The following is a 12,978-nucleotide window of genomic DNA, read 5'->3' on the forward strand; positions in this document are numbered from 1 at the left end:
TTGCCTCACTCTGTGGAGTTCTGCCAGCCAGCAAGACAGCCAACCGGGCCCAGGCTCTGCCCACAATACCCACTGCCTTGTAACTCCTTCGCCCCAGTCACATGTTCCACGAGGTGGCCTGCCTGCCCAATCCTCATCTGGCCTCTCTCCCTGGCTCTGTTGTTCAAAATCTAATGTGCTCTGATGGGAATGAATGGCTGCTGTGGTTCTGAAATCATGGTCCTTCTCACCTGTCTTGTAACTTATCCCCCTTTCCTGAATTGTACTGATTTCTAGATACTTCATCCGTATAACTCATCACCTTCTAAATTGAGATTTGGGCTCCTTTAAGGTGAATTAATTTAATAAATCCCGAGTCCATGCCCTTTACCTTATGCTAGATCCTAGGGTGGGGTGAGTGGATGGGGGCAGCACACACACGATTCATGGCATCACGAATCAAAGAGAGCCTTCGAGAGAGGGAGAGCATGTGACTGATCATCCGAATGAGAGACTTTTGACAGTAAAAGCAATTCTAAATAATTATTTGATCTACAGCAAGTGTAACCTAGGGCTATCGTGGACTACTGGAAATTATGATTACACTTCTTACGTATCACTGGGTTCAGCCCTCACAGGCCCAGCACACTGAATGAACTCATCTGCTAGCTATGGCCTGTGCTGGTGCCAGGCACAGAGCCTCCATCTCTGAACTCTCACCTCTTGCTGATTCTGTTGTCTTTCATTTGAATCTTTGACCCTTAGAAATTTGTAATCTAATTAGCAAATCCACAAGAATCATGGAAAAACACAAGGTAATATATGACTGACTACCAAGTAATGATCTAGACAGTTTGTTCTATACAAAGTGTGTTTTATGGTACCCTAGGGTTTCTTAGACTGTCAGTAGAGAAGATATCCAGGTGACCACACTTTGCATCTGCTAGAACCCCTCTTGCTCTGTCATCCAGGCTGAAGTTGTAGTGATGTGATCACACCTCACTGTAGCCTTGACCTCCCAGGCTCAGTCAATCCTCCCACCTCAGCCTCCTGAGTAGCTGGGACTATAGGTGCACCACCACGACAGGCTAATTTTTTTAATATTGTTTTTTGTCGAGACTGAGTTTCACTATGTTGCCCAGGCTGGTCTTGAACTCCTGGGGTCAAGCGATCCTCCCACCTCAGCCTCCCAAAGTTCTGGGATTACAGGCATGAGCCACCACACCCAGCCAGAACCCTTCTTCTTATATCTGGTTTTCATGTTGGTTTCTGCAGAATTTTTATCCCTAATACAGAGTCCTATGGCTTTAAAAAGTGTGAAACTTTTGTGGTAGAGGATAAATAGAATGCAGGGTCAGGTAAGGGAGGGTTCTTGTGTTGGTGGGCTTTTGGAAGCTAAGGTACGTACTTTGGATCTTAAAAGATGGGCAGAATTGAGACATTTCTAATATACTTCCAACCACATCCAACTCAATATCACCATCCAAGTTGTTGCTTGATAGATACTAGTTGACTTTTTTTTACCCTCATCTACACATGAATACATTTTGTGGTTTAAAAAAGCCCTGTAATAATAGCTAACCAGCATGACCTCATGTTTATTTCTGATTCCTGCTTCCTGAGTCATTACATGTTCTTACTCTTCCTACCTTATTACTAATACACCCTTAACACTGCAGTTCCCAATAATGAAAGTATGAAGGTCTCCCTTCATCTTTACGTGGGCAGGACCGCCCATGTCCCCCAGCATTAAGGAATTCTGTTGACCTGATTCCTAGCAATGACAATGGTGCTGCAATGGCCCTGCCTGTCCACAGGTCAGCCAGCTGGTGAGAGCCAGTGACTAACGGGTGTTTGTTGGTCTAATGGAAACTAACTGAATCCCACCTGGTAGGACACTCTGAATGACCTTTGCCCCACTCACACAGGAAACAGAAGTACTCATGAGCTCCGTCAGTGCTGGGGGTGCAGCCCTCTGACCTGCAGTGACCCTGCGGGGCTCTTGACACCTGCAGCAGAGTGAGCCTGAAGGAACAACTCGGAGGCTCACGGGTAAAGCTCTGCTGGTTCTTCTAGCAGCCTTGTGGGTTGTAAATTCATACAGATGGAGCACAGGGTTTCCTGCACATTTACAGAATGTACCAAACAGAAGAGGCAATGGGAAGAGAAACTGAGTTTAGGTTACTTCTAAGGCCTTGGGCTCAGCGATTATTTTATGGCTATAGCGATGCCAAAGGATATGGCTTGACAGCTTAGATAGCCACAGTTCTAGTTCAATGTTTAGTGAGCATTTTTTGACCTTAATTTTCCCAGAGTTTCCAACTAGACTATTTTCAAAAATAGCTAAATTCAATTTCATCACATCTACAAAGATTTTCAAAAAGTAACCAGCCTAGCTTTCTATGCTTTAAGGAAGCATCAGTACCTTTCTGTGACCCTAGAGGAAGTGGGGGGAATTCTCTCTGCCCCCTCTGTGCAAGATGGAAAATCAATTTTCTAATTTCTTATGAAACCGTAAATCCCTACCATACACAGGACAGAGAACTAGATTGTTTATAGTCATTCAAATGATAATCAAACAACCCAGTGAATTGCAATCTTATGCTTGATATATACTCTATATGTAAAATGAACGGAACATGATTCAGAGTTCACATTATCACTGATGCTCAGGAAGAAATTGCCTTGAATATTCTCATAAACACAAGGGCAATTAATAGCCTTACTTAGTTTCAAACATACCTTCTAACAATTGCTATTCCTTGAGTATCATAAGTACTTTACATACATCATCTCATTTTAGCTTCATCAGGATGCTAGGAAGTAGGTATTATTAGCACAGTTTTATAGAGGAGGTGATAGGCACAGGAAATCAACTGACTTTCCCAAGGCAGCAGAGCTGAGCTCTGAAGCCACATCTCTTGGAAGCTCATGCTGTCAATCAACATGCTGTGCCCTCTTATCAAAGACCTAATCAAATATTGATTTTTTTATTCTCTGTATTTAGTTTTCAATAATACATTTTTGATCAGGGAGAAATCACCTAGAAGAGAGTCCCAGAAGGCAGTCAATGCTAAATGAATGCTTCCCTTTTTGGAGACTGTACTAGGTTAAAGAACAAATGAAATGATCAAGAAAAGAGGTTGGTATTGCGTACAAGCCAGAGGAAGCATTGTGCTTGTCAAAAGCATATTTTAAAACCAAAGATTCAACTCTTTTGTCACCTAGCCATGATGAGGCATGGCAGAGACATTTTCCTATAACCACTAAGGGAAGTTATTCTCTTGGGAAATTAATAGTTACTTAACACTGTCTGAAACAAGGTAAATTTGTCAAATTTAAACACATGTCGGGGAAGGACAGACACATGCCTTCTGGATATCAGCAGCGGGGAGCATAAAACCTGCACACTGGGTACTGGTACATCTTTGCATTTTGATTTTTGCAACGTTTTCTGCTCTATTTAACTACTTGACTGCATTACAACGTATGGTACAAGGATTTGGACTCATGTCTTTTAGGTGGTAAAATGAATGCATTCATGAGCTTTCGGAACACAAACAGGAAATCAATTTCTACCAAGAGGCAAGAAAGGATTAGAAAAAAAAGTTGGGTGTCAGGAAGAGAATTGATATGTGGGAAGCAAACAAGAACAGAATTTCAAGGAAGACAGAAAAGAATAACAGCATGTAGAATAAAGGTTAATAAGCAAGCTAGATGGGTCTTAGCTTCTAAAAATAAGAATTGATAAAGTTCTGGACTGACTGATTTAATTAAAGGATTGGAGTTGATTCCCAGCTTTATCTTTGACATACGTGATTTTTGAGAAACACAATTATTCTTTGTCTCAATTTCTTTATCTGTAAAATGAACTCATTGAACAGCCTACTCAACTCTCCTTGTCGGTATAAAGATCACCAGGATAAAGATTGCAAAATGTACTGCACACGTATGAGACACACCACTTATTGTAAGCAATACTATATTTTACTTTCAGTTTCCTGTAACTAAAGTATACTAAAGCAATATTCTAAGAAATCCTCAGGTACTCATCAAAGTTTCCTGTCCTGGATGAATTATTTCCCTATTTTGTTTTTAAAGTTCTTACTTGGAATGCATAAGAAACGGAAAGTTTATTAGTTACTCCAAGGTTTATATATGAAGCCTGAGCTAGATTATATATCTAATTGAGTCCTAAATTTCATGTTTATTTAAAAGGATATGGATTATGAAAATAGGAAATTGGCTATTTTATCTTGTGGAGCACAAATTTTATGATAAAGCCAGTAATTGTTATATACAATGTAAATTTTTTAATGAGGGCATTGATTTTTTAAAAGGATAGGAAAAATTAACTCATTAGTGTAGGAAGACAAAGAGGATTGCTAGTATCTTGCCATGCTAATTTAGCGTAGAAGTTTAATAATATAGGAAGACTCCATCAACCCCATGTTCTTTTGGGAGTTGTCAAAGACTGCCTCCAAAATCACAACAGCCTGGAAGAGAGTGTATCTTCTCATAGATGCTATACAGGGTTTAGCTATGGACTTAACTGTCTCAGGGCACGATATTCCCTAAGTCAACTGGCAAAACACTATGAGATGGAAATTTACCAGCAACACCGTAACTATTTAGCCACTGCTGCCATCTTGAAAGGCCACTGGATTTATTCTTAGAGTATCATCCAGATAAATTGTGGAAAAGTGGTCATGGGCTGCTTGGAATGGGAACTCTGTAAGCTAAAATTTCAGTTCTGGCATTCTTTTGCTTCCCATCCTTCATCCTGCTGTAACAATGCATCTGGCCCAACTTAGGTCTTCTCAAGGCAGCTCAGTTCCAGTTGAGTTGCATAGACCAAGGAGGGAGGAAACTTGGGCCCTGCCTTCTAGAGAGCTGTTTCTCTGTTGACAGAGGATAGACTAGTCATGATTGGAAAGTACATGGCATGCTGTGAAACAGAGGAAGGTACCCAGGATCAAGTGCAGCTTACCAGGCTGAGTCAGAAACTCACAGAAGAGGTCGGACATGGTGGTTCACACCTGTAATCCCAGCGCTTTGGGAGTCGGAAGTGGGCGGATCACGAGGTCAAGCGATCGAGACCAGCCTGGCCAACATGGTGAAACCCTGTCTCTACTAAAACTACAAAAAACTAGCTGGGCTTGGTGGCGTGTGCCTGTAGTCCCAGCTACTCAGGAGGCTGAGGCAGGAGAATTGCTTGAACCTGGGAGGCAGAGGTTGCACTGAGCTGATATGGCGACACTGCACTCCAGCCTGGGTGACAGAATGAGACTCCATCTCAAAAAACAAACAAAAAAACAGAAATGGAGGAGAGTAGTAAGAGGGCAGAGAAAGCCACGATGGGCGTCTCTCACCAACACCATCTGTATAGCAGTGCCTGGGGCAGAGCACGCTTTAAGCCCAAGTCTGCATCCAGCAGCACTTCCTTCTTCCACAATAAACTGAAGAAAGACTTCTGGTTCCTACTGTGTGCCAAGCCCCCATATTTTGCAGTGGGGCTGCTGCGGAAGCACGTGTCATCTTGGTCGTTTACCATCCACTCCACCTTTACTTGTTAGTAGCTCTTGCATTTGTTTTAGGGAGCCACGCCCACCCACCCCTGCTCAGTGGGCGTGGCTTACACAGGCTCCACCCCCAGCTCCAGGCTAGAGCATGTGACTGAGGGCTGGCCAATCACGGCCCTGAATTCTGCTTGCTAGTGATTCAGGTAATGAATGAGTCACTCAGTTTCCTCCAATAGCAGTGAACCGAGGACTTAAGCGGAAGTACCAGCGAGATGTTTTCCTCCTTAGGTTACTAACCGAGAGGGTGACGTGAGCCTGGAATGGCCAGGAGCCACCACACTGCCTAAAATAAGCCCACACTGCGGGAGGCAGAGCTAAGACAGAGAAAAATGGAATTCTGAGGATATTATTAGAACCGCTAGATCCAGGCTAGGTCATTCCGGCCCTTAGCCCTGGACTCTTCAATTACATGGGCCAATAGATTTTCTCCTCCCACCCCAGCTTCTTGGCTGAAGCCAGTTTGAATTAGTTTTTGTCTTCTGCCACCAACACTGAAAGAGTTTTGATATAGAGACAGATGAAAAGACAGGATTCCTGATCCTGAGGCGGCAGACATGTAAACTCAAGTGTGGTAAGTGTGAATGTGTAGATATGTTCCCAGTGCGGTGCGGGCAGAGCAGAGGGAGAGGCTAATTCTGTCTGGGGGAGGAAGTGCCTTCATCCTGGGAGGGCATCAGTTGGTGCCTAGCCTATACTCCTACTGACCATAAGACATACACAATCTCTCTTCCTCACATGCTTCAAGCTAATTAGTTCTAGGAGGATCCAGTGGTCTGGAAAAAAATTCTGGCAACTTCCTCTCTTCTCCAATTTCCCCTAGACTGTGCATTTCCATTAACTGGCAGATATTGCTGAAGACCACACAGTCTTAGTCAAAGACTGAGCAGGTGACAATGGTAAGAGAAAATGCGTTTCTCTCTTTAGAGAAGCAGTAATTGGCATTAAGCCCTCTCCTCAGCAACAATAGGTCATGCAAATGACAGAAATAGCGAAGGCAAATATTCTTATTGCACTGTCAAGTATTTCTTATGCCTGGATATACTCTCCAGAAAGATCTACTGAAAAGCACTAAATTAATAGATTCATAATAGCTCCTGTGCCCTCCTCCAAGCTGGACAGCCTACGTCAGCTTTCAGCAACTGCTGAGTGACTGCTGTGGTTATGCTCCGCATTTGCAAGGTTTACTTGATAAAGACTGGCATGAGTATGGTGGTGGTGGGCACCTGTAATCCCAGCTACTTGGGAGGCTGAGGCAGGAGAATCACTTGAACCTGGGACGCAGAGGTTGCAATGAGCTGAGATGATGCCACTGTACTCCAGCCTGGCTGACAGAGCAAGACTCTGTCTAAAAAAAAAAAAAAAAAAAGGACTGGCAATATTCTCTAGGACACAGTGTCTTTAGTTGCAGACTGGCATGGGGGAGGCAGAATAATGAAGTGGAAAGAATGCAGCCTTAGATTCAGATGGATCTATTTTGATTTCTTACAGCACCCAATCAAGATAATTCACTTCTCTAAGCTTTGATCTCCTTGTTAATAAAATGAAGGTAATAGTACTTCGCTCCCAGGGTTTCTGTGAAAAGTAAATAAGATCAAGTGTTCAGAACATTGCTGGTCATATTCTATATTAAATATAAAATGAGTGAATGAATAAGTGGTTGTAATCAGTGTATACATTCTATTTTACTTCTGTCCTTAGGGGGGAAAAATCAAGAATTTTGACATATTTAGCCAGACCTCCACTTCCCCTTCTCTAAGCTCAGTGTACCCAGCTTACTCTGTTCTGTCCTCAAAGTGTGAGGGATAGAGTTCTTAACTGTATTTATAAAGTAACAGAAAAACCAGTGAGCCATGTGTCCAGCTGGGATCTGAGTGGGGAGGGCAGATTAGAGTGGCAGCTGGACTGAGAGAGAAAACCTCTTTGAAAGAGTGCTCACACCTGTAATCCCAGCATTTTGGGAGGCTGAGGTGGGCAGATCATAAGGTCAGGAGTTTGATACCATCCTGGGCAACATGGTGAAACCCCATCTCTACTAAAAGTATAAAAATTAGCTGGGCATGGTGGCTTGTGCCTGTAATCCCAGCTACTCAGGACGCTGAGGCAGGAGAATTGCTTGAACTGGGAGCCGGGAGGCGGAGGTTGCTGTGAGCCAAGATCATGCCACTGCACTCCAGCCTGGGCTATAGAGTGAGACTCCATCTCGAAAAAAAAAAAAAACCAAAAATGTAATGGCAAAAAGCACAATTACTTTTGCACCAGCCTACTACCTTCCCAAGAGGTCTGCAGACCTAGCTGCAGAGGAGTCTGGGAAATGCAGTTTTTAGCTTTCAAGATTCTATTACATAGGAAGTGGCTTAGAATGAATGTTGAGTAAACCAATCTGCAATATTTGGCCCAGCATTTAATTTTTCTGAGACAGGATCTCATTCTCATCACCCAGGCTAAAGGGGAGTGGTACACTCACAGCTCACTATAGCCTTGACTCCCAGGCTCAGGTGATCCTCCTATCTCAGCCTCCTGAGTAGCCAGGACTACAGCTGTATGCTACCACACTCAGCTAATATATATATATATATATATAAATTTGACATTTTCAGTAACCACACATTTATTCTTTTTTTTTCTTTGATACTGAGTTTCGCTCTTGTTGCCCAGCCTGGAGTGCAATCTTGGCTCACTGCAACCTCTACCTCCTGGGTTCAAGCAGTTCTCCTGCCTCAGCCTCCCAAGTAGCTGGGACTACAGGCATGTGCCACCACGCCCAGTTGATTTTGTATTTTTTAGTAGAGACGAGTTTCTCCATGGTTGTCAGACTGGTCTTGAACTCCTGACCTCAGGCAATCTGTCCTCCTCGGCCTCCCAAAGTGTTGGGATTACAGGCATGAGCCACCGTGCCCAGCTACACATTTATTCTTTATAAATTCACTCACTCATTCATTCATTCATCTAGTCATTTATCCAGTGTCAGGCAGCATTCTCGGTGCTATGCATAAAAGATGATGGAGTTAAAGTCTGCGTGGGAGGTGGAATTTCAGAAGATGAGGGCCAATAGCAAAGCTGATTGTGGAGTACTGTAGGGTGCTGACATCCACTTCTCATGGCCAATCTGTTATTTCCATGGAAGACTGCAGTCTCCATGTGGTCAGATCTCCCCCCGCAGTCAAGCGAAGCCAGAGTCTGAAATTTCATGCAGACTCTTTTTTTAGTAACACAGATTTTATTTATCTGTAGAGACAGGGTCTCGCTATGTTTCCCAGGCTGTTCTCAAACGCCTGGCCTTGAGTGACCCTCCCACTTTAGCCTCCCAAAGTGATAGAATTACATGAACTCTTCACATCCTTAAAATTCCAAATGAGGGGCATTCTACAGACACCTGACCAATACTCCCCAAGACTGTCTCAATCATCAAATCCGAGGTAAGACCGAGAAACTGTGATGATGAAGAAGAGCCTAAGGAGACATGCCAACTAAATGGAATGTGGTGTCCTAGATGGGATCCTGGAGCAGAAAAGATCATCAGGGAAGAACTGAGGATGTCTGAGTAAAGTGTGATATTCGTTAATAATAATGTATAAATACGAGTTCAGGCCGGGCGCGGTGGCTCACACCTGGAATCCTAGCACTTTGGGAGGCCAGGCGCGTGGATCACGAGGTCAGGAGTTCAAGACAAGCCTGGTCAGGATGATGAAACCCCATCTCTACTAAAAATACAAAAATTAGCTGAGTGAGGTGGCAGGCACCTGTAATCCCAGCTACTCGAGAGGCTGAGGCAGGAGAATTGCTTGACCTGGGAGGTGGAGGCAGCAGTGAGCCTAGATTGTACCACTGCACTCCAGCCTGGGAGACAGAGCAAGACTCTGTCTCAAAAAAAAAAAAATTATATATATATGGTTCATTAATTGTGACAAATGTACTATATTAATGTTAAATGTTAATAAGAGGGAATCTGAATGTGGGTTATATGGAAACACTCTGTATTGTCTTTGCAATAATTGTGTAAATCTAAAACTGTTCTAAAGTAAAAAGCTTACTCAAAACAAATACTGACATCTAGGACTCTTCCCAGGCAGGTTGACGCCCAATCGTTAGGGGGGCGGGACTCAGACCCTGACATGTTTCGGAGAGTGTTCCGGGTGGTTCTCGTGTGCAGTTGGGGTTGAGGATCAGTGCTTTACATTTGGCAACTAACTCATGTATCTTAAAAACACGGTGATGGTAAAACAAAACATCTGTGGGGCCATATGCAGCCTGTCGCCATCAGTTTGGGAATTCTGCTCTATGCTTTCAAGAAAATGATGGTATAGTTAGGGAGGAGCACATTTCATCAACTATACAGGCAGTGACTGAAGCTTCTGTCGCCTATGTGGAGTCCCCACAAACCAGCAGTGGTTCCGGCGGGAGAGGAAAAGGGGGTGGTGGTCTGAGTAATTGGGATGGCGTTCCTGGAGCACCTCCCGATGTATTTTCCCGTTGCTCACCTATTTTCTTTCCCTGCACCTTGCCAGCTGTCATTGCCCCGCAGATGTGAAGTAAATGCAATCTCATGAAAGAGAAGGATTGATCAGGCTTGCTTCTCAAAGGGTGGTCATTGGCCAGCCTGGCTGGCATCACCAGGGAGCTTGTTAGAAATGCAGACTCTCAGGCCACATTCCAGAATGATTGAATTGGAGTCTGCATTTTAATAAGATCCTCAGGCGATTTATATTCACTGATGTAGAGGGCTCTTGTAAATCAGGAAGGGAGATTAGAAATCCATTCCAGCGCTAACAGAAGGCACCCAGGAGAGAGGAGAAAAAGGGCAAGAGTTTATTGATGCATGTGGGACTCCCCCTTCAGAATTGAGGAGGGTGTAGGAACACCCAGGTAGTTTTGTGGCAATCTATTGGGGTAGATTCTTGCTTCTTTGAGGCATTATTTGGGGGTAGGTTATCACATCACCACATCCAATGTGACACAGGAACAGTAGAATAGCACTGGCAGAGGACAAATCTAAATATAGGGGTGTGAGACAGTGCACCAGGTGCCTACAGCCTGCACTCAGCACTGAAGACACCCAGAAGCTCCAGCAGCCTCAGTGCAGGGCTGCAAAGAGTGGAAGGATGGGGACCAGAAAAGCTTCCTGGGCTCAGAAATGAGGAGGCTCCAGAATATGGGACTTCTCAACCAGGGAGCTGACATCATCACAATGGTTAAAACAATCCAAGCTGGGCAAACCACATCTCAGCAGCTACCACTTCAGGATTTTCGGAAACCTACTAAGGCAAATAACATGTCAGCACAGCCAGGAAGGAACCTGAAGCATGTTACTTCACTGAAATGAAGAGGCGTCTTTTTCTGCATCCAGATGCCATCTTGGGAAGCACTGAAGTGCATGAGTTCCTTTGAAAAGAAAAACATCGGCTGGGCGCCATGGCTCATGCCTGTAATCCCAGCACTTTGGGAGGCCGAGGTGGGCAGACCACTTGAGGTCAGGAATTCGAAACCAACCTGGCCAATAGAGTGAATCCCATCTGTACTGAAAATGCAAAAATTAGCCAGGGGTGGTGGCGTGGTGGCAAAAGCCTCTCAGCTGCTCAGGAGGCTGAGGCAGGAGAATCGCTTGAACCCGGGAGGCGGAGATTGCGCTGAGCCAAGATCGCGCCACTGCACTCCAGCCTGGCGAACAGAGTAAGACTCTATAAAAAAAAAAAAAAAAAAAGAAAAGAAAGGAAAGTTCATGAAATATTGTTTCATGAAATGTTGGATCTTCCATTCTCAGGAGGAGCTTCTCTGTCTTCCTTAAATTAACAGTTTTAAAGCTAAAGAGACAGAATTACATTTATGGACAAATTGGGTTGCTCCCACTCCGCTACCCCTATTATTGGCAGAAATAATATAATAGAAAGAAAATAAATAAAGTCATACATTTTTGTGTACCTTAGGAGGGGCATATGAGGACTTGAAACTTGAGTTAAGGTTAAAAGCTGAGAAGTCTTTGTCAGGAAGACAAGAATTCCAGGGAAGGCAATCTAGGTAGGGCACAGGGTTGTAAAGGGCACGATGAACTCGTTGAACTGTGAACAGTCCAGATGGTTCGTGAACGGGGTGTGTGGGAGTGAAGAAACAAACCGGTAGGTAGGGTCAGGTCTTGGAGGACTTTGGACGCCATGCCATTTGGATTTTAACTTATAGGCAATCGTGGAGAGGGGGAGGAGGAGGTTTGAATTTCAGAATTAGCACTATGGCACCGCTATGGAAGATGAGTTGCAGGAGGGTGACATTAGAGGCAGAGACATGTAAGGAAGGGCTGGAATGAGGTAAAGGAAGAAGTACTGGGTTTCTCTGTTGGGTGACTGTGTGGATGGTGCTGTTATTCGCCGAGTCAGGGAATGTAAGCGACAGGAGAGACTTCGCGTGACATTTACTGTTATCTGGCTTAGGCATCATTCACTGTTGAGCATTTGCATACATGTGGCTGCTGTTTCTAATATCTTGCTATTAAAATGTCACCATGAACATTCTTGTATGAATTATTTTTAAAATTTGGAATTTCAGGGGGAATGGGATTATTTATATATCTAAATTATTTTTCTTTTGTCAGCTTGAGAAATCATCTTATACTGCTTTTTATTTTATTTTATCTTTTTCAGGCAGGGTCTCACCCTGTCACCCAGGCTGGAGTATAGTGGTGTGATCTTGGCTCAGTGCAGCCTCGACCTCCTGGGTCCAAGTGATACTCCCATCTCAGCCTCCTGAGTAGCTGGGTCTGCAGGCATGCACCACCATGCTCAGTTAATTTTTTTTTTTTTTTTTTTTTTGTGGAGACAGGATCTCCCTGTGTTGCCCAGGCTGGTCTCAAACTCCTGGGCTCAAGCGATTGTCCCACCTCAGACTCCCAATGTACTGGGGGATGATAGGTGTGAGCCATCATGGCTGGCTTCATAATGCTTTCAAATCTTGTCTGACTGCTTTCTGGAAAGGCATACCACTTTATAGCTTACCAACTATCGTTAGTACACTTACCTATAGACAGTCCCAACTGTATAAAATTATACAGGTTGTTTTTTTTTTTAAATAACTGTATGAGATATACAGATTTTGTATACTGTATACAAATATCACATTTTTATAATATGAATCCATTTTAGCTTGTTAAAATGTTAATTGAAACAAACAATAAAATTTTAAAGAGTTTAATTGAGCAAATGGTAATTCATGATTTGGGAAGCGCCAAACCAAAAGAGGTTTTTGGGCTCTGTTGAAGAAGTGTCAAGAACAGACTTTTATAGAGTGAATTTGCAAGTAATACAAAGAAATTATTTGGTCACAGTTACAAAGTTGCCTTATTTGGTCTATCCCTCTGTAAAGTCCCTAGTTATATAATTTAATTTTGCTGGCTGCTTCTGATTGGTTGAGCTTAAGTTCTATTTTCCTTTGA

Source organism: Sapajus apella, unplaced genomic scaffold, assembly GCF_009761245.1.
Source record: "Sapajus apella isolate SASKATOON/1434 unplaced genomic scaffold, GSC_monkey_1.0 scaffold63, whole genome shotgun sequence".
In the NCBI taxonomy this organism is placed as follows: domain Eukaryota; kingdom Metazoa; phylum Chordata; class Mammalia; order Primates; family Cebidae; genus Sapajus; species Sapajus apella.